The 19833-nt window shown below is 43.0% G+C and overlaps 1 protein-coding gene across 3 annotated transcripts in view; it reads left to right on the plus strand.

Moving 5' to 3' along the window:
* Positions 1–793: 793 nt before the first annotated feature.
* LOC146855751 (V-set domain-containing T-cell activation inhibitor 1-like) overlaps positions 794–19833 on the plus strand; it is a 116908-nt gene continuing 97868 nt past the window's right edge. For 2 of the 3 annotated variants that reach the window (XM_085653669.1, XM_085653668.1), the window contains exon 1: positions 3316–3375. The gene's annotated coding sequence lies outside the window, so the exon portion shown is untranslated. Of the gene's footprint in view, positions 852–3315; positions 3376–19833 lie in introns of those variants that run through there. The other variant, XM_085653667.1, reaches the window with a different exon arrangement.

The following is a 19833-nucleotide window of genomic DNA, read 5'->3' on the forward strand; positions in this document are numbered from 1 at the left end:
CATGCTCCGCCGGATCTTCAAATGGATCCCGACCGAAACAAGAAGAACAGTGACACAGGCCCTCGTCAGCAGCAGACTGGACTACGGCAATGCACTCTACGCAGGAATCCCAGCCAAACACCAACGGCGGCTACAATGCATCCAAAACGCCTCCGCCCGACTGATAGTCAACGCCCCCGCCGCAGCCACATCACCCCCGTCCTGAGATACCTGCACTGGCTCCCCATCGACAAGAGGATCACCTTCAAGCTCCTCACCCACGCACACAAAGCACTCCACAATGCGGGACCAGCCTACCTGAACAGCAGACTCAGCTTCTACACCCCCACCCGCCAGCTCCGCTCCGCCGCCCTCGCAGATGTCCCCCGCATCCAACGTACGACCGGCGGCGGCAGATCCTTCTCTTACCTCGCCGCCAAAACCTGGAACACCCTCCCAACCCACCTATGACAGACCCAGAAGACTCCTCAAGACCTGGCTCTTCGAGCAGTAGCGGCACCCCCCACCCCTCAGCACCTTGAGACCCTCATGGGTAAGTAGCACGCATTACAAGTACCCTGATTGATTGATTGATTGATTGATAAGCCAGATTTATTGGGTTTGTCAATGCTTGTGTTGCGGTGGAAACTACCATTCTCAGTGAGCACTCCGTGGCTAAATTACCTTTTCCTCTATTGGTGACAAGTTTATGATTACAGTTGGTCTTTCAAAATACAATGGATCCTAGCAACCGAGGAGTGTTTATTATACTGGGAAATGACAGCAACAAAACAAACATCTTGGTTTCGCTTTTAGATGTGAGGACGCTGCTCAGGAGACACAGCTCAGTCCGGAGACGGTGCGCACAGTAGGTTCGTTAACGTGAAATTCCCATTTTTTAATAATATTAATGATATGTTTTCGAGAAAGTTTGTGATACCTTGGAAGGGGTAAGGAACATACTTTCATGGCGGGGGCTTGAGAACTCTCTGCAGTGCGATTACAGTAAAACGGGCTGTTTACGGGAATATCTTTTGTTTTAGCGTCCAGGTTTTCCGGTGTAAAACTGTCTTTCATTGACATTTATTAGACCAGTTTAAAGGTTCTTGTAGTGGGCTGGGCCCACATGTTCAGGTGATGAAGTAGAAGTAGCCGAGATGGTTTTAGGTAGTTTATTAAGTCCATAGATAGAAGTTACAGCAAGCTAGAACAAGCCCAGAACAGGCCCCAGCATAGGCCCCACCAGGAGCAGCCTCCTAGCTGCTCAGCCCATCTTCCCAACTGTCTCACACACACCCAGGCATCCCAGCATTCCACTCACACTAACATTCCACGCGGAACACTGACACTGGCTGAGCAGCTAGGTACAGAATGAAAGAGAACCTACTAACATGACCTGAGGATACTACACATCCTCTCCCTTTACACTGAAAATTAAATAGACTTAAACTAAACCCAAACTAAAATGAAAACAAATAAATACAGAAATGTACAAAAGATATAAAGAGTCCATAAACCCAGGGATGCATAAAGAAATACACCACGAGAGGTAAAACAGACAAACTAAGGAGAAAGGAAAGATGCAAGCATAGATAAACACACTAACACCATCCCCCTCCCTTAATACTGAACAAAGAAAAATGTAATAAGTGAAATAAGAGCTCACAAACAACAAGTGAATATGATACCCAGAGTAGAATCCAACGGGTATAAATGCCTATGGGTAGAACAACACCCAAGGAAGTACTTCTCACGTGAGAAGACTGTGGCGACAATCTAATAAGCCACCCCTCATGTGAGGGACACTATGGGACTAAAACCCACGTGAAATAAACATTTTTTTTGGGAATGACACCCAAATGTACATAATAAGTCACATGGGACTAAAACCCACTGACTTGCGCAGCATGCGTGCAAAACCGACATGCAGCACAGTGTGGCATCAAAAGATGGCTACCCACACACAAGACAGCGAATACGTTAATGAAAGGACTAATACCCAACACAAACGTAACAAAGGTGGGACTAACACCCCCTAACATAGGTGGGACTCTAACCCCCTATAACAGAGTAAATGGGACTGACACCCAAACTCAAAGAACAAAGGTGAGACTAAAACCCCCTTTCAAACTTGAAAAATGGGACTGAAACCCATTGCCATAAAAATTTCTGTGAACGTGGGGTGATGGGACTAAAAACCCACTCCAATCCCTAAGCAGGAATTAAACTATCAATAAGGAAATGGGACTAAAACCCACTCCTATCCCTTAGGCAAGGATAACACATGTGAAATAAGGGTCATGGGACTAAAAACCCACTCCCATCCCTAGGCAGGGATAAAAATATACAATTAAAGGAAATGGGACTAAAACCCACTCCTATAGGGTCATGGGACTAAAAACCCACTCCCATCCCTAGGAAGGGATAATATATCTTAAATAAGGGGACATGGGACTAAGAACCCACTCCCATCCCAAGATAGGGATACAATATCTGAACGATAAAAATGCGTAAATAAGAGAAATGGGACTAGTACCCACTCCCATGCCAACAAAACCTGAACGTGTGAAAAACAAATTAACATACGTTGGCATACAGCAATTACAAGACACTGTATGAAATCAAACTCATTCTCCTGTGAAATAAGACATTTTTGCGTTAAACTCATTCTCCTGTGAAAAAAGACATTTTTGCGTTAAATCTTTAAAACATGTACCACAAAGTCAATGGTGTGCCTGTCACCGCGATGATGAAGGACAGGCGTTCCTAGGAACAATTGAGCACTTCAAATTAAAGTAGTGGCACACGCAGCTTGAGTAACAAATCTGCAAAAATGATTGGTGCAGCACACACAGCTTAAGAAGACACCGTGTAGAAGATGAAGATGGAACACCCAGAATCTGAAAAACACCAAAATCAGCAAAGTCCAATGCCCTAGTTGTACCTGTATTCGAGTCCATGTCAAGCTTGCTGACCTTTGACTTTGTGATGTTTTAGCTGAAACTGGGCAAAAGTCCATGCACCCGATGTCACACTTCACAAACATATCGTTGAGTCGCCTGTGCAAAACAATTAGTCCGATGCTGTGCCTGCATTTGACTTCGCGACGAGAGGCTTGTCTATTCACGCTGCCACACTGAAAACGATCCAACTTTGAGTGCAAGGAAAACTTTATTGTTTCGACCAAGGTTGGCAGAATAATGGAGGGCACTCTCAACACTCATTTTCTATCAATGTAGAAAACCTTGATCAGCCAGCCCCAAGATGAAGGGACGCACAGGAGACGCACGCCGAGTGGCTCACGGCGCGCTCCTGCTTCAAAACGTCCTAAGGCAGCCTCGAAGACCATGAAGTAAGAAGTCGTCATAGAATGTTGATGAGAGGCTCCGCGGAGAGGTGAGTTGCACGAGCCAATTTTGATTTTTAAAATGAAGCGCAACTGTCATCAATAACTTGCCACGTAGTAGGAACAACAAACACTGGCAAAAACAAGGCAGAAAATACCATTTCATCACCGTGTGAATCCCCACACTTGCAGCAGGCAAAGAAAACCGGCAAAAACACCAATGAGACAGTATTTCAAACGCTGGCAGGATAACGTTATACAACTCACAAATCCAAATCCCTTAGAAAGGCAAAATATAGCACATTTAAAAAGTCACAAATGCGCCTTACTTTCAACAGAAACACCGCACTATGCACTGAGAAAGCCATTGGTTACCTTCGTAGCATTGAGATGTAGCTTTTCTTGTTTGTTATTCTCGTTTCTTGCGGCGTAAGTTCTTCTGCAAGGTATAAGCAGGCTTAAATACGTAATTACCGGTGTTGTAGACACAGAGATGCCAGCACAGCATGCCTGAGCTGGGCTGTCCGGTGTGGTGGACACTGGTGGGGCAGTCAGGCATGCTTGACAGGTTTCTAAAGTTCACTTGCGTCACTTGACAGGTTTCTTTTCTTTTCTTGAAATTTCTTGATACAAGTTTCTTTTTTTTCTTCTTTTACTTGACGTAGGTTCTTTCCTACATGTAGTCTTGCTGCACTCCACATCCTTAGTTGACCTCAGACTGCCTTTAGTGCGTGAGATGAGCTCCAGAACGTCGCCATAAATGTAGTGGGCTGGGCCCACATGTTCAGGTGATGAAGTAGAAGTAGCCGAGATGGTTTTAGGTAGTTTATTAAGTCCATAGATAGAAGTTACAGCAAGCTAGAACAAGCCCAGAACAGGCCCCAGCATAGGCCCCACCAGGAGCAGCCTCCTAGCTGCTCAGCCCATCTTCCCAACTGTCTCACACACACCCAGGCATCCCAGCATTCCACTCACACTAACATTCCACGCGGAACACTGACACTGGCTGAGCAGCTAGGTACAGAATGAAAGAGAACCTACTAACATGACCTGAGGATACTACAGTTCTCACACCCTTCAAGTGCGGATTTAACTTTTTTAGTCTCATAGTCAGTCAAGAGGCTGTTTTCAAAACCGGTAACGCGAGAACATTGCTTCGCTTGGTCTCTGCAGCTCTCTACGTGTCCGGCGTCCTAAATGGCTTTACTGGTTCATGGCTTAGCCTCTGACACTTGCTCACTGCACATCTTCCTCTCACTAGTAAGACAGAAGCTCGCTTGGTCGCCAGCTCACTCGGGACACACGCTGTGCACGTTGGCTTTCTTATTCAGCTGACTGGTTCTGCTTTTTCATAACACCCGCACAGAGCCCACTCCCGGATGCATGCCAACTTCCTGACAGATGTATATATCAAAAACACAGCCAACACGAGGTGTAATTTGTTGTGGTCGTTGTTGGCCGCAGTTTTATTACCATTATATAACAACTCATTGCAGGCGCGCAACACCCATTGGACTCACAGGGCTTCAGCCGCGCACCCCCCCCCCCCCCCCTCCCCCCCGTCGCGTGTGGCAGCCCGGGATGAGACAGCCTCGCGGCGCACACACAGCCGCACCCGAGCACTTCACAGGTCTTTAAAAGACCATTTGCATGTTAATGAGGCCTCGCTGTTGTTTCACCCCTTCTAAGAGCCCCTGCAGCTCCACTTTGCCTATGGCTTAAAAGATTCAGCCCCCCTCCCCCCCGAAATTTTTTCTTAGCTCCCCCCCCCCCCCGAAATGTGGCTCTAGCTGCGCCTCTGACTCATTGTTCTGTCCCCTGGGCATAACTTTTCGTGGCCAGTGTCATAAATCATTATCATGGCTTATCATAAAACATGTGTCATACATCATCCCTGTGTCATAAATCATTTGTGTCCTGACAGCCCTACATTGGGTGTCATAAATAATCAGCGCTGTTTGTCATAAATCATTTTGTTGGTCATAAATCATTTGTCTGTCATCACTCATTTGCATATCAGAGGATCGTACATCATGGGTCATAAATCATGCGTGAACCATAAATCATTTGCGTCATGAACAGCCATAACTTGTACGGCATGAATCATTTGCGTTACATGGTCGTAAATTATTTGTCATCCATCATTCTTGGTCATAAATCATTTGCTTGTCATAGAATTGTGAATCACCATGACAGTTCGTTATTCGCTCTCTTATAGGCGTATCTCCTTTCTTGGCACTTTTGGGGGTCCAACTTGTTCTGTTGGTTTCCGCTGCGCCGGTCCCCAGCTCCACGATGTAGTGACGAGCTGCAGTATGGGGAGCGGCGTCTTATAAGCCCCCCACAATTTTCCCGCCATGAACGGGCGGTTGTTGCTTATTGGGGGAGGGCCGAACCTCACCTGGTTCCCCCATTGGCCAGGCGATTAGGCGCCTTCCTGGCGCGAGTTTTGCCGCCATGGAAGCACCCCTTCTGACTCGGGGCGCTTACCGGCGGCTGGAACCTGATCCTTCCGAGGCTCTGGCGTCTGTTATGGCGCCAGCCCTCGAGGCCCCCTTCAGGGGCGGCCTCTGCAACTTGCATTGTTCTACCAGCTTGAAAGTGTAAATGCTCTAACACAGAAAACGTAAAAACCGACCACACACAATTGTCCCTAAGAAAATATGGCAAATGCAGGGGGGGGGGGGGCGAGATAACGCGGAATTGCCATTGAAAAATGAATCACTGAATTTTTAACCACGCCCACCCTGAGCCTCCTATACGAATAATGTTTCAAACTGGCATTCGAACGTATGATGATCTAATTTTGAACAAAAGTGGATTTTAATGACTTCCATTTTTTTTCCAAAACTGAAGAGAGAAGCAGTATAGGCATGTCTTGCCACAGCTCGGCTCACTGCCTGTGCCAAAATCGCCGCTGGCATTGGATAGGGATCGTTCTAATCCTTCCTGGACAGATGGGTAGAAATGCTTGTTTTTTTATGTGCAAAGGACGGCCAGGGATGCTGGTTTGAGGGAGCAAGAATCTTCAGATTATGTATCCGGTGCTGCTATCTTTCTGCTCCACCAGTGTATTTTTAATGCAGAATATCATTGCCTGTCACATGGATTCCATGCATGAATTAATGCAACAATACTCGTGTTGTATTGCAGTTGCATTTCTATAGTGGTGCATTCTCCTGATTCCAGTAATTATTATTTTTATGCCACAAATGAGTTCAGGGCCATTCCCATACAATCATCTCAAATGTCGTGGGGAGCACTGTGCTACGACAGATGACAGTCAGATGCATTAAGAATCTACTTCACCAAGCAGAAAACCAGCCTGCCTGTGACGTGTGAGGCTCCTTATTTCCTCCCCAGCATGGTCTGATTGTTAATGCCTCACTTCACTGACAATCAATAACTCTTTTTCTCCACAAAGTTTCCTAACAGTGATCAGGTGTAAGACAAAGTAATAAGACAAAGGCAGCACAGGTGGACACTAACACTTTGCTACCAGACTCACCTACCCATAAAGGGAAGCAAAGGTACACTTACAGTGTGACTTCAGATGTTGCCACGATATAAAGGGAGATTTGAAAAAGATTTTAACTTTCTCAAGCTCTTTATCTGGGTAAAATGTATAGGACTGCCTTTGCTATTTAGGAATATCAGCTAGACCTCTGTGTATAATTATAATCATAACAAGTATTTATGTAGCATAAAACACATTTTTTTTATGCACATAATATTTAAAAAGTATTTATTACTACCTAGTGAAATCCATCCGTTTAATTTTACAATAAGATTGAGTTAAAGCTTGGAAATATTAAAAAATTTGCCTTGCAGGTCATAGGCATCTGTTTGCAGTGCGGGGGCATTACTAGGTGAGCTGCTTCACTCGGACGGTCACCTATGCCCAGTAGGTTACACAGGGATCTTTGCAGCACTGAATTTACACACTGAGCTGTTTTACACAAAGGCCTGCGACCTACTATTGTTTATTGAATCCTCCGTTACAGGCATCTTAATCCTTTAAACCATCTCATTATGATTCAAATGCCCAGCTTGTGCATCAATTACGTGATCTATTTCACCATTATCGGACCTTAAGTCTTGCTGGACACACAGAGATAGCAGGTTCCTTAACCACAAAACTATCGCAGAATGTACTCTCTAGGCGACCAATTAGGAACCCACAACAAATTTACCATCACATATTTCTTCATTGTTCATTGTTCATTTCTTATGGGGCAGTGTTGGTAAAGACGATGCCTGTGTAGTAGCAGACCACATGCTGACTGTTATTGACTCAACACTTCATGATCCGGCCCTTCATGAGTGTACCCCAATGTGCTGGCGCCCTCTATTGATAGATCACCGAGCTATTATTTTCTATTTCAAGTGCTGATCCAGATTTAAAGCAAAAGGTATTGCTAAGAAAAAGGAGTAATTGAGGACAAAGCAGGCAAACAGAGTCATATAATGTTATAGACCAGAGCATGCAAATACAGACAAGGAACAGAGATGACTAGCATTTCAGAGCAAAATGTGTCTGAGGAGAAATTCCAGAGTGGCGCAACTCTTTAAAGTAAAGAAACCAAGTAACTGGGCTTCAATCCTCTGACAAAATGGTCTTATTTTATGGGGAAGATGTTTGGCTGACCTGGCTGAACTACAACTCACTCGCTCCAGCACCTCCTAGTGCTGTTCGTCCAGTGCGGCAGGAGGGCTCACTTTCTCATCAGTGCATCCCTCTTTGGAGTACTTCTAAATGGAAAGTCTGACTATCAGAATCCAAGTTTCAATGGAAAGCCCTTGCACATTGGCTGGAGGTGTCTGCTGTTTTCTGGATAGGAGAACCAAGGAGCAGTCCCCAATGGAATGGCCTCCTTTCTGTGTCAGATGTTTTCCTCTCTCTCTGGCAGCCTGCAGGGTTGGACACAATGGAGTTGAGAAAATCGGTCTATGTCTTCCTTGACAGATGAGCAGACATGCTGTGTCTTCCTTCCTGTGCGCAAAGGGCAGCCAGGGGGGCTGGTTTGAGGAGTCTGTGTTTCAGGCGGTGATATCCCACTGCTGCCACCAGTGTTGTTTTAATGCAGAATATCACTGCCTGCCACATGGATTCCATGGATGAATCCACAAAACAAATGGTGATAATGCTGAGCGATGACTGTGCTGTTTACTCATCATCAAATAAACTTTATTCGATTCATTGAATCATAAAAGTAAGCATCATACATAAAGCATCTTTAAAATTTTCCAATACAACATTTGGGATGGATAAATATTTAGATTTCACAATATAAAATGTTTAAATCATGATTGTTAGACCTGGCACCATTGGCGTGGGCCTACTTCCATTTTTCGCTGTTGTCTCCTCTGTTTTTGCTGGTAATAGATGCTCTGGGCGCTGTGCCACTGCCATTCAGTGGCACAGCGCGAATGCTCCCTGTGTAAATATGACATGTGAATTGGTATATCCATGATTGGCTTTTTGGTTTACCTGTTAGTCCCTAGTAGCGTGGCTTGTGTGTGCCCAGGGCTGGTAAACCAAATTCTGCTTTTGGGCCTGCAGCGCTGGTTTGCGCACCCACAGAAGCAGCTTGTAAAGTGTGTCTCAGACCTGCCACTGCAGTGTCTGTGAGCAGTCTAGAACTGCCATCTTGGCTGTGAAGTGCACCCACTTCCCAGCCCCTGAACCTTCCCTTGGCACCATGTAAGCCACCCCTATGGTAGGGTTCATTGTATGTGTAAGGTAGGACATGCTCTGATGTGTGTAGCATGTCCTGGTAGTGAATTACACCCAATTTCGTTTTTCACTACAGTAAGGCTACCTGTTCTCCATAGGCCAGAATGGGTTTGACTATTACATTCTATAGTCCTAACTGACCCAAAGAACATGGTAGAAAAACGAATTTAGTATGCCTGAGCTCAGAATATTAAAATACATCTTTTAGTGAAGTTTATTTTTATATTCTTTGTATGAAAATACCACTTTTAGAAAGTAGGTATTTTCTTGCCTAAGCCTTCCAGTGTGCTCTGCTGTTATGTGTATTGGCTGTCTGGTTTTGGAGGGACAGGGCAGGCTGAGTCAAACCTGGGTTGAATATAGAGATCTGCATTGGAGTATGGGGAGGGGTAGCTCCTGGACCTGAATAGGGCTGTGCCTGGCAAGGTGAATGCTGGCTCCACCTCCCACTGTGCGTCTGATGGCAGACCCCCTCTTTCTGAAAGGAAGGATGCAGCCTGGTAAACAAAGTGCTCCAGGACTGGGCAGAACTGGTTCTGGCTGGGTTCAGTGACTTGTAGCTTCTGAGAACAAAGACTTTTGGTGTATAAATAGCTGTACTGAAACCCCTACAATTTGTATTGCTCCTGGACAACAAGAAGAACCTCTTTCCGTGTAACTGAAGGAATCTGCAGGAGAGGACTGTCCTTGTGCTTGTGTGCTGTTTCTTGGACTGGCCTGCAGTGGTTACTACTGGACTTGGAAGAAGAGGAAAAGGACTTTGAAGGAACTTTTATTTTTGCTACAGCAATCACCCATGGGCTAGAAGAGAGCTAGCCTCCTGCTGGAGTCTCAGGCACATCAGACTCCACCACCAGCCTCCTGTTTCCTCCCAGTGAAGATTTCTATCTGCAGGTGAGGCTCCTGTGAGTTCCAGGGCCTCTAGTTCTACTGTGGATAAGAGAGTGCTGAAAATCGTCGCTAACGCCTGTTTGCGAGCCGCCGCAGCTGAAGAGCGTAAGGAAAATCATTGCGCTGCTACCGCTGAGTGCTCGCTACCGGAGATCATCGCATCACACGTTTGCGGGCTGCCATATGCTCGCTAATCCGAAGATTATCGCATCGCATGTTTGCGGGCCTCCAAGTGCTCGCTAACCAAAGATCATCGCATCGAGTTCATGGCTTCACGATATCGCAGCGCGGACGCCGAGCGTCTGCCATTTCCATCGCATCGCATCAGGATCGTCGCTCCCTCGCGCCATTTCTTTTCATCGCAGCAAGATCGCACACGCAACAGGCTCGGCGCATCATCCTACCTTCGCGACAAAGATTTCAACGCATCGCCGGCTTAGCATGGAGAAGTTTGTCGCTTTGTCCTGCACACAGATCAGCGCATCATCCTCCCTTGCGGCAAGGATTCAACGCATCACTGGTCACGCGTGAGGAAAATCATCGCTACAACTCCTTAGCGACATTTTGGTTACTTTGCTACAGAATCCAGGTATTTTGTGAGTAAAAGGGTCGCAGAGACCACTGCCTTTAACTGAACTCCTCTTTGCACACTTTGAACTATTTTTGCAGCATTTCAAGAGTAACCCTATTTCATAGTACTGTGGCTTTTTACTGTTATTGGTCTTGTGTTAAGTCTATATATAAAGAAACTTATTTTTTATAACTACTTGTGTAGTATTCTTCACTGTGTTACTGGCTATGACACACTGCCTCTGAGATAAGCTTAACTGCTCGTGCTACGTTACCGCAGGGGTTATCAAAGGGTGTAGCCCGCTTACTCTGACTTAGGAAGATGGGTCCCTACTTGGACAGTGGCCAGCCATTGCCAACTAGAGACCCCCATTTCTAACAATGATCTTAAGCTTTCAGCGTATTCTATCACTATCCTAAAATAACTGCATGGATTTAAACCCTTAAATCACATTACCCGGATTTCCTAACACAATTCATATTGTTTCCTAATTGATAATGCAGTTCTAATAAAATTAAGCACAGCACTACAGATGGCAACCGAAGATGAAGATAATAAATAATTAAAACCCTCTTTATGCGAACTAGGACAAATTTCCTTCAAAATTGGCCTAATAAAACGGGCCCTTATATCCTTATATAATGTGCAAAAGAGCATAAAGTGCATTGTGCTTTGTTGGGCTAAATTATTACATGAACAGGGAGTCAGTCTCTCACACCAGCTCACTGGGTTAGGAACAGCCAGACGAAAGTGCACTGTGCAGAAACGAAACCTAGTCAGAAGGAAGCGTGATTGTGTATGGGTGCTAAAAGATAGATAAAATTCCTGGTCTCTTGGCTGCCTATAAACTAAAAGCTTGTCGACCGAGTCAAGCATTCCTAATTCTTTGTAATAAGCATTTTTTATGATTGGTTTCATATTAGCTGGTATGCTTTCGGGATAGTCATAATAATTTCCCAGACCAATCTTACTGAATGAATTTTTAACATAACGGAGCCAAGGAATGGACAATTCATTATCCAGGCTCATGCAGTCCTTAATGATTTCTCTAGTAAATGACAATTCCTCTGAATACCACACTGAAGACCACACTTTCCCCCTTAAAATTAATGGGGCAATTTTAATTCGGTCTTCAACATAATCCACTCACAATTCTGAGTGACAAAATTTCGTAGGAGAACTAATAGGGACCATCAATAGTCTTTTTAAAAATTTGTTTTCCAGAATTTGTATCTGGCTACATTTTTGATAGCCCCATATTCCTGCCCCATAAGTTGTGACTGACCGGCATTTTGATTTATACAAGGTAAGCATTTCCGCAACCTGCTTATAACCCAACTTGCATGCAAAGAGAAACAAGCCCTCTATGATTCTGCAAGTGTGTTGAGCCCTCACTATGATCAGATGATCCCAATTCAGTCTATTGTTGAAGACGTTACCCAGATAGGTGAAATTAGGTACTTTGTCTACAGTATTTTCCTTTACCACAAATTTCCTCGTTTTTGTTTGTTTTGGGCCACACACCATAATAAAGGACTTACTAAAATTTACTTTAAGATCCAGTGCCATCATAAAATCAGCAAAAGCCATTAAAGATTATTGTAGGCTATTAGCAGTTAAAGTCATCAGTACAGTATCATCCGCATATGAGAAAAGGGGAACCCGATTTCCTCCAAAGCTCGGATAGTCCAGCTGCTGATCCAATAAAAATGCCTACACCCCATTTGTATATAAAAGGAATAAAAAGGGGGCCAATATGCATCCCTGTCTTACACCCTTAGTAGACGCAATAGGCCTAGTTTTTTCGCCCCCTGGTCCATAGCGTATGGAGACAGAGGTTGTCGAGTGCAATCTACGCAGCAACGTAACAAGTGCTTCCTCAAAGCCCATTCTTTCCATTAATGTCCACAACTTCCCTCTATTGACTGTGTCAAAGGCACTAGATAAGTCCATGAAGGCCAGGTGGATTGACCCACCCTTGGCCTTCATGTACTTTCCCATAACTAGGGACAAGTTGAGACATTGATCATTTGTTCCCATTCCTGTGCTGTTTACTCATGAAACAGCTGATGGATACAGCATGAAACACATTGCAGAAATAGCATTGTGTGCAACTAGCAGGTCACATTTTAGAGACTTATGGTGTGGCGTAATGACCAGAGCTGTCCGCTATGAAACCGGGAAACCGGGTTCTAGTCTTGGTTGGCATTGTCTCAATATCCTGTGATTCTGGGGAAATCATATAATCTCCCTGTGTCTACAAAAAAGTTGAATGTATCCTTGTTTAATGTAAATAGTGCTCATGTAAAGCGCTTCAATTTCTTCGGGTCGAGTTCGCGCTATATAAAACTGCAAAAAAAACCCTCAGCATTCCACTCTTTAATGATGACGTCCTCTATCGTACCCCAAACTAACTTGAATATGTTAAGATAGGCAATTCTGCCTCAGAAATCACACTTACAGTCTAACACCTTTCAGAGTGCGTCAATGCTCCAAGCCTGGCAGTTGGCCTCTATACATTTAATATTCGTTTTGAGACATTAAGTAAATATTTCCAGCTGGAAGTATCATTCTACCAATATGGTTATGGTTCTCCACCGTATATAAAAATGGACTGCACACAAAATCCACACACTAACCATATGCATATACAAATGCAATCATGAATCAAACAGCTGTGCTGGGTCAACAACTATTTTTGATTGACTGCAGCTATGTTATTTCTTCGTGGTAAGAAAGGCAGTGTTTGGTGCAAACACCTTTGCCAGTCGTCTTATTAAAGCACATTTTTGGAGGTGATGCTGTGTGACAAGAATGTTTGTGTATATTGTTTCCATTGCATTATGTTGTAGTAGTGATGTTTTTTATTGTTTCTTGTGCCATTCTGTTTTCATGCTGCATTATTTCAACGCCTTTTTTGTTGCAATGTTGCTTTGTGATAAGGTATGTTCTGTTGTTTACAATGGTGTAGCTGGACCTTTGGCCGCCCGTGGCAGCCCCTTCATTTGCCAGCCCAGGGTGGCTGCATTGGAGACGGAGGGGAGGGGTTGCTGGTGATTCTTCAGATGGCCGTCCCATGATGGCCGTATTGGAGAGCGGGGAAGTGGGTGCTGGCAATTGCCACCCCGATACGGCAGGTAGATCCGGGGGATGCTGCCCTCCAAAACTCATGCCACAGGGGGAGGACCGCCCCCCCCCCCCTTGCTACCGACCAGTTCCCTGTGCAGCATGGGGGACTTGGGCCACATTACCAAGCAGGAAAATGCATCCCCTCTCCCACCTTTTTTGCTAGTGACATATCCTTAATTGGGGTGTAGTGATTCCTTACACCATTGCCCCAGTGCCAATGCACCTGTTGAACTAATGGTAGTGATGGCACTAAAAATAAACAGATTAATCAATGTGCATTTCTTGAAACCTTCTTTAGAGCATCTTATTCAGGAAGTGGGGCAGCTGTCTCTGTCCATTTGTGAATGAAAAAATTAGACCCAACATAGCACCTTTTTTTCAGTGTCATCTCCTTGAATCTATCCATGGATTTTTCCGCCTTTTCTTGAGCCATTTGTCTGAGGCCCAAGAGGTCAGGACGATCGGGGATCTGAATATGACCCTGTTGGCCTCCTTCCTCCCACTCACTCTACTCACCTGAGGGGACATCTGCATGTAAACAGAGGTTGAAATTGGCTAGGTGTATGGGGACCAAGGTGTTCTTAATTTTACTAAAAAGAGTTCCCATATATTGTGTTAAAAACAACAATCCCTGAATTGGGGGGACCTGGAGTACTTGGAGGGTGTGGAAGGTGGGAATTCAGGGGAGAGGGCTCTAACGTGATTTAATTTAAAGAGTCACTTGAAGTTTCATGATGACAAACATTTAAAACGTTTTTTGAAAGATAATGTACGGATGCTGAGTTTTGAAAAGTGTCCTTCAATGGACTTTTTAAAATGTCTACACTAAGTTAGCTATTATGAAAATGTATTCTTGGAAAGTACTTGTTTTCATCATATAAACTAAATTATTGCGTGGCTGCCTATTTTGTACTGTTACAATTTTAAAATAATGTTTGAAATATTTTCAGGGCTTTCTGCTACTTGGTGGGACCTCAGACCACTATAAATACATGTGTCTGTATGTTGTTTTTTGTCATGTTTTTTACATCGCAATCACAGGACTCGGGAACACAATTGCTGGCATGACCAGTCAGTTAATGTCATACAAATATTAGAACAAGCATTTGCAATGCAATAGGTCTCGCATTTGCGAAATTTTAAGCTATTGGCATTGTAAATGACAATAAGCACTATTGGTGTATGAAAGGCACTCTGTTCTATGAGTGGTACTACTATATTTTTATCCAGGGGTGCTTCCGATAAGGGGCTGGCTGTCTAGACAGACCCAGAAGTTTAATCGGAAATCATGCAAGTAAAGGAATCTTGCTTCGGAGCAACCTACCCCTAGGGCTGATGCTACAATCTTAAATAAATTATTCACGATAAATTAAATTAAATCACATTAAATCAATACTCATATACAATTTGAAAAAAACAATTTTACATGAACATATCTATATTTCAAAACGACATTTTAATCATTGTTTAAGTCACAATAATATCATGTTCATTTCAATAATACATAGATCAGATGTTAATCTGCGTGCAGGAAACTACTATCCACAACAAAAAGCCATTTTTGTCAGACAGTTAATGGCGTACGTTTTTGATAAATATAGAAAAAATGCTCATTTTATGAATCCTAGAGAGCCATAACATAATAATTCTGTGAAAAAGGACAGCTTACTAGAACCAGTCACCCTGTGTGATAAAATAATACAAGTGAACGCGTGCTATATAAAAAAACCCCACAAAAGATTAGCAATACCTGAGTACCATGTATTCGAACGCTCTATGGATAAAAAGAAAAAAATACGCATCCTTAGCATGACCCAAACTCCAAATGACCAAAAAGAAAATACAGTGGTCACCCTCAGACTGACCTTTTAACTGAAACAAATCCACGTGTACTGGTGCTACCTAACAGGATCACAGTCACGGAATGAATTACTGGAAGAAAATCAAAAGAACGGATTATCGTCCCCGTTGATGAACACTGTAACACCGAAAACTGCTCAGGATTAAATAAGAGAACTCCCGCTCACCTATTACCGAACTTCTCAGAATGAGCGATCAATAACCAAGCTAAACTCGACAAGAGCTCCTCTGCCGATATAAAAATCAGTTCCGCGTCTGCCAAATAAGGGAATAGCGCCACTGGCAACAAAAACGGACTAAACCACGTGATCCGCATGTTTACGCACCTGCCATGTTAGAAAGGGAAAGCTCAATACCCCGCAACAGAGAATTACACACACTGAAAAAACTAGCGAAATGGAATCAGAAACGCCGCTGTGCAGAAATAATAAATAAAAAGATAATGTGTATAAGTGAAATAACGGAAAAGTGTAAAAAAGGTGAAATTAAAAAAATAAATGAAAACAGTAAAAATCGCTCTATCTGGTGATGTAATCATAAGCATTTTTATGACATCTGTCAACATGTCTTCAACAAAGCACAATACATTGGATTAAAGAAAACATCCTAAATCCACTTTGTCATTGATCCCATGGGGATCTTGAGTGTTTAACCTCCTTATCCAAAAAATCTCCCTCTGTAAGAGTGTTTTGGTTAAGTTTCTGCCAGGGGTCGGGGCCATTTTCTCTATCACTTGAAATTTAAGTTGGGATATGGAATGTTTGCCTGTGTTCCAATGAACCGCTAGACTGCTTTTGGGGTTAGCGTTTCGAATCGTGCTTTTGTGCTCTGAGATTCGAGTTTTGAGTAAATGACAATGCCTTTTATCTATCTGTTTTTAAAATCAACACATAGATAAAAGCTTTGTCATTTACAATGCCAGTAGCTGAAAGTTTCGCAAATGCGAGACCTATTGCAGTGCAAATGCTTGTTTTTTCAAGAGCTTACTCATATTTCATACAAATTTACACCAAACATAATCATCTAACGAAATAATTATATGATTGCAGAATCTAGCCGGTCTTTCACCCGTTGTGTAGATAATTCAAAGGTGTTACACATAGCTTCAGTGTCCTAAGTAGCATCAGGAGGTAGTGGCTTCAAGAAGCTCCACACTGCTTTGAGAATCCTCAGTATTTGTCATGTAGAAAAGTATGCTTATCACTTCCTTTATTAAAAAACTCCTCCAAAATATAGTTGACGTGTTTGGATAATCATTATTTATGGTTTCCTCAGCACCTATACAAGAGACTGTGCTTGACATCCTAAAAGCATATATACATAGTTACCAAATGTTCCAGTGCGAGACCCTTCATGCATATCTTCTTTATATTTATTATATAATCAGGACAAAGTATTATCTCTTATCTACATGTTTGATGAATAAATATACAAACTGTTTTTTCAATATCTTGGAAACCCGATGCCTCAATTTTGACGAAGTTATCAAAAGATGTCACCATGCAATTCTGAACAAGCTTGGCGCTGCTCATACGGGCGTAGCCTGGAAAATGGGAAAATTTGGGGGCGTGTGTAAAGGTCAGCCTCTTGCAACATCTAGTGGATATCAGGTGAAATCCCAAATATCACATGGATATCACTTAAAAAAGGGAGTCTCTTTTGGTCTAATACGGGTTATTAATTAACAAAACATTGACTGTGAGGCTCAACTTCACATGTATATTGCACTCAAGGGATAGAGGTGTGAATCCAATCAAAAGTTAACTGCATGCCTTTAAAAAGTCGCCTATGTGCTGCAATGCACAGACAAAGAAGCTCTGAGCGTCCAGGCTTAGAAAGTCTTGTGTGTTCTCTTTCAAATACCTCTTAATGAAGGTGCATGAGCTGCCACCTGCGACGCTGGAGATTGGCTGAAAATTAGCATTGCGACAGCATCTGCGTGTTGCTGGAACGATTTGAGTATAACATAGCTGCCACATTAAGTGTGTGTCAAGGTGTCAAACAACACTTGCTAGATCACAGCTCCTTTTAAGGTCGAGCCTAGACAGCGCTTGCGCTGTCTGCAAGACATGCTGTATTGTATTCTATGTGTATTAAAAAATTAACTGCTTTCTATTGGCTGTTGACTGTGCCATTCAAAAATGTAGCCTTTGTATTGGTGTTGGGTTGTAAAAGTCCCTCCCTTCTCTCCTTCAGGCGATTTCACTCAGTGAGTATTTAGTTTGGCCATCACACTGTGTAGCGTGTGATGGCCCCTGTTTACAGAGATGTGCATCTGTTAGCAATTATCCTTATCGTAACTGCAGTTTGACTTCCATTCTGACCTAAAAAAGCTCTGTGACTTTGTTTCTGTTTCAGCGTGCATCCGTTAGCAATTATCCTTAACTTAACTGCAGTTTCACTTCAATTCCGACCTAAAAAAGCCCTGTGCCTTTGTTTATGTTTTAACGTGCATCTGTTATGAATTATCCTTATGGTAACTGCAGTATGACTTTTATTCCAACAGTCAAACTTAAAAATGAAATTAAAAAACCACGGAGCATTTTATTTTACTAATATTAAACATTGCGTGTTATTAATTAAATAATATGGTGGAGCGTTTTTATTTCCTTTTCTGTTGAAGTTGTTGGGGTTTGTTTTCCGTTCTGCCAGTTGTTTCGGCACTAGCTTTTTAGAGCTAACAATGGTAAGCACCGGCAGGTCCCGGGCCAATTAAAGCTGGTGTTATTAAAAAATACGTTAGACCATTTTTAGTTTCTTTTTCTGTTGACAATGTTGGGGTTTGTTTTCCGTTTTGCCAGAGAACATGGGCAGAGATGCTGGAGTCATGTTAGGTGTGGCTGGAAGTAAATCGCAGTGCGTATGTACTTGTTTTGGCACCAGCTTTTTAGAGCTAACGATTGTGAGCACCGGCAGGACCCGAGCCAATTAAAACTGATGTCATTAAAAAATAAGTTAGAGCATTTTTAGTTTCTTTTTCTGTTGACATTGTCGGGGTTTGTTTTCCGTTTTGCCAGCGGACATGGAAAGAGATGCTGGAGTCATGTACGGTGTGGCTGGAAGTAAATCGTAGTGAATATGCACTTTTTAGAGCTAACGATGGTGAGCACCGGCAGCACCCGGGCCAAATAAAGCTGATGTTATTAAAAAATATGTTACAGCATTTTTAGTTTCCTTTTCTGTTGACGTTGAGGAGGTTTGTTTTCCGTTTCGCCAGCGGACATGGGCAGAGATGCTGGAGTCATGTAAGGTGTGGCTGGAAGTAAATCGCAGTGCATATGCAGTTGTTTCAGCACCAGCTTTTTAGAGCTAACAATGGTGAGCACCGGTAGGACCCGGCCCAATTAAAGTTGTGTCAGTTTGTGTGATTAATACAACTATACCTAACAGTCAAACTTAAAAATAATATTTAAAAAACCTCAGAGCATTTTATTTTACTAATATTAAGCCTTGCGTGTTATTAAAAAATACTGTAGATCATTTATTTTTCCTTTTCTGTTGACATTGTCGGGGTTTGTTTTCTGTTTTGCTACCACTGCTCTTTAATACTTTCACTGCTCTTTAATACTTTTTATATACTAAACTTCAATATACGGCGAAACCTATTGGCACTGCCAATGCTTGTTTTCTTAATGGATTGGATATCGAGTAGAAGAAACCCTTTGCCTCATCACCTTCATGTTCAAAGTACAATCAAACACAGAAGATGGCCTGCAGCAAGAACTCACCAAAGTCTTTGAAGGCATTGAGTGTGACAGGGGGATAACTATAAAACTACATATAGACCACTCGGTGCAGCAAACAAAACTCTGCCACTGACAAATCCCATTCCAGGTTTGAGCAGAAGTCGAAAGACCTCAGAAGCTGATGGGAACATTGAAATGGTGTAGTTGAGCACCTCCTCCGTCCTATGCATGGCATCTCTCCTAGGATTCTCCTGCTGGTGGTGTCACTGGGTTAGGTGTTTAGTGAGTCTCTGTGAAGTGCAAGGGAATACTATTACGACGCAGTAGGAACGTGTGTACTTCCTAAACCCTCCCTCTAGCAACTATCATAGTATCTGTGTATTCAGTGTTTCCTACTTGATTCAGTCTCAACTCTCTTTTGTGGGATTTGTACTCTGAATACCGTTCAATACGAAGACCGTAGGTAAATTTCATTTGAGATTACAATCAACCAAAGCATTTGTCATACATCTCTTGGTAGGAAGAGTATGCATACCAGAGCCTTTCAATTCAAAACTAAACATTGATCACTTCAGGTTCACAATTAACATCTAAATTAAAAAGAAATACGAGTATAATAAACTAGTGAATGATA

This window comes from Triturus cristatus, chromosome 4_1 (genome assembly GCF_964204655.1).
Source record: "Triturus cristatus chromosome 4_1, aTriCri1.1, whole genome shotgun sequence".
Lineage (NCBI taxonomy): Eukaryota > Metazoa > Chordata > Amphibia > Caudata > Salamandridae > Triturus > Triturus cristatus.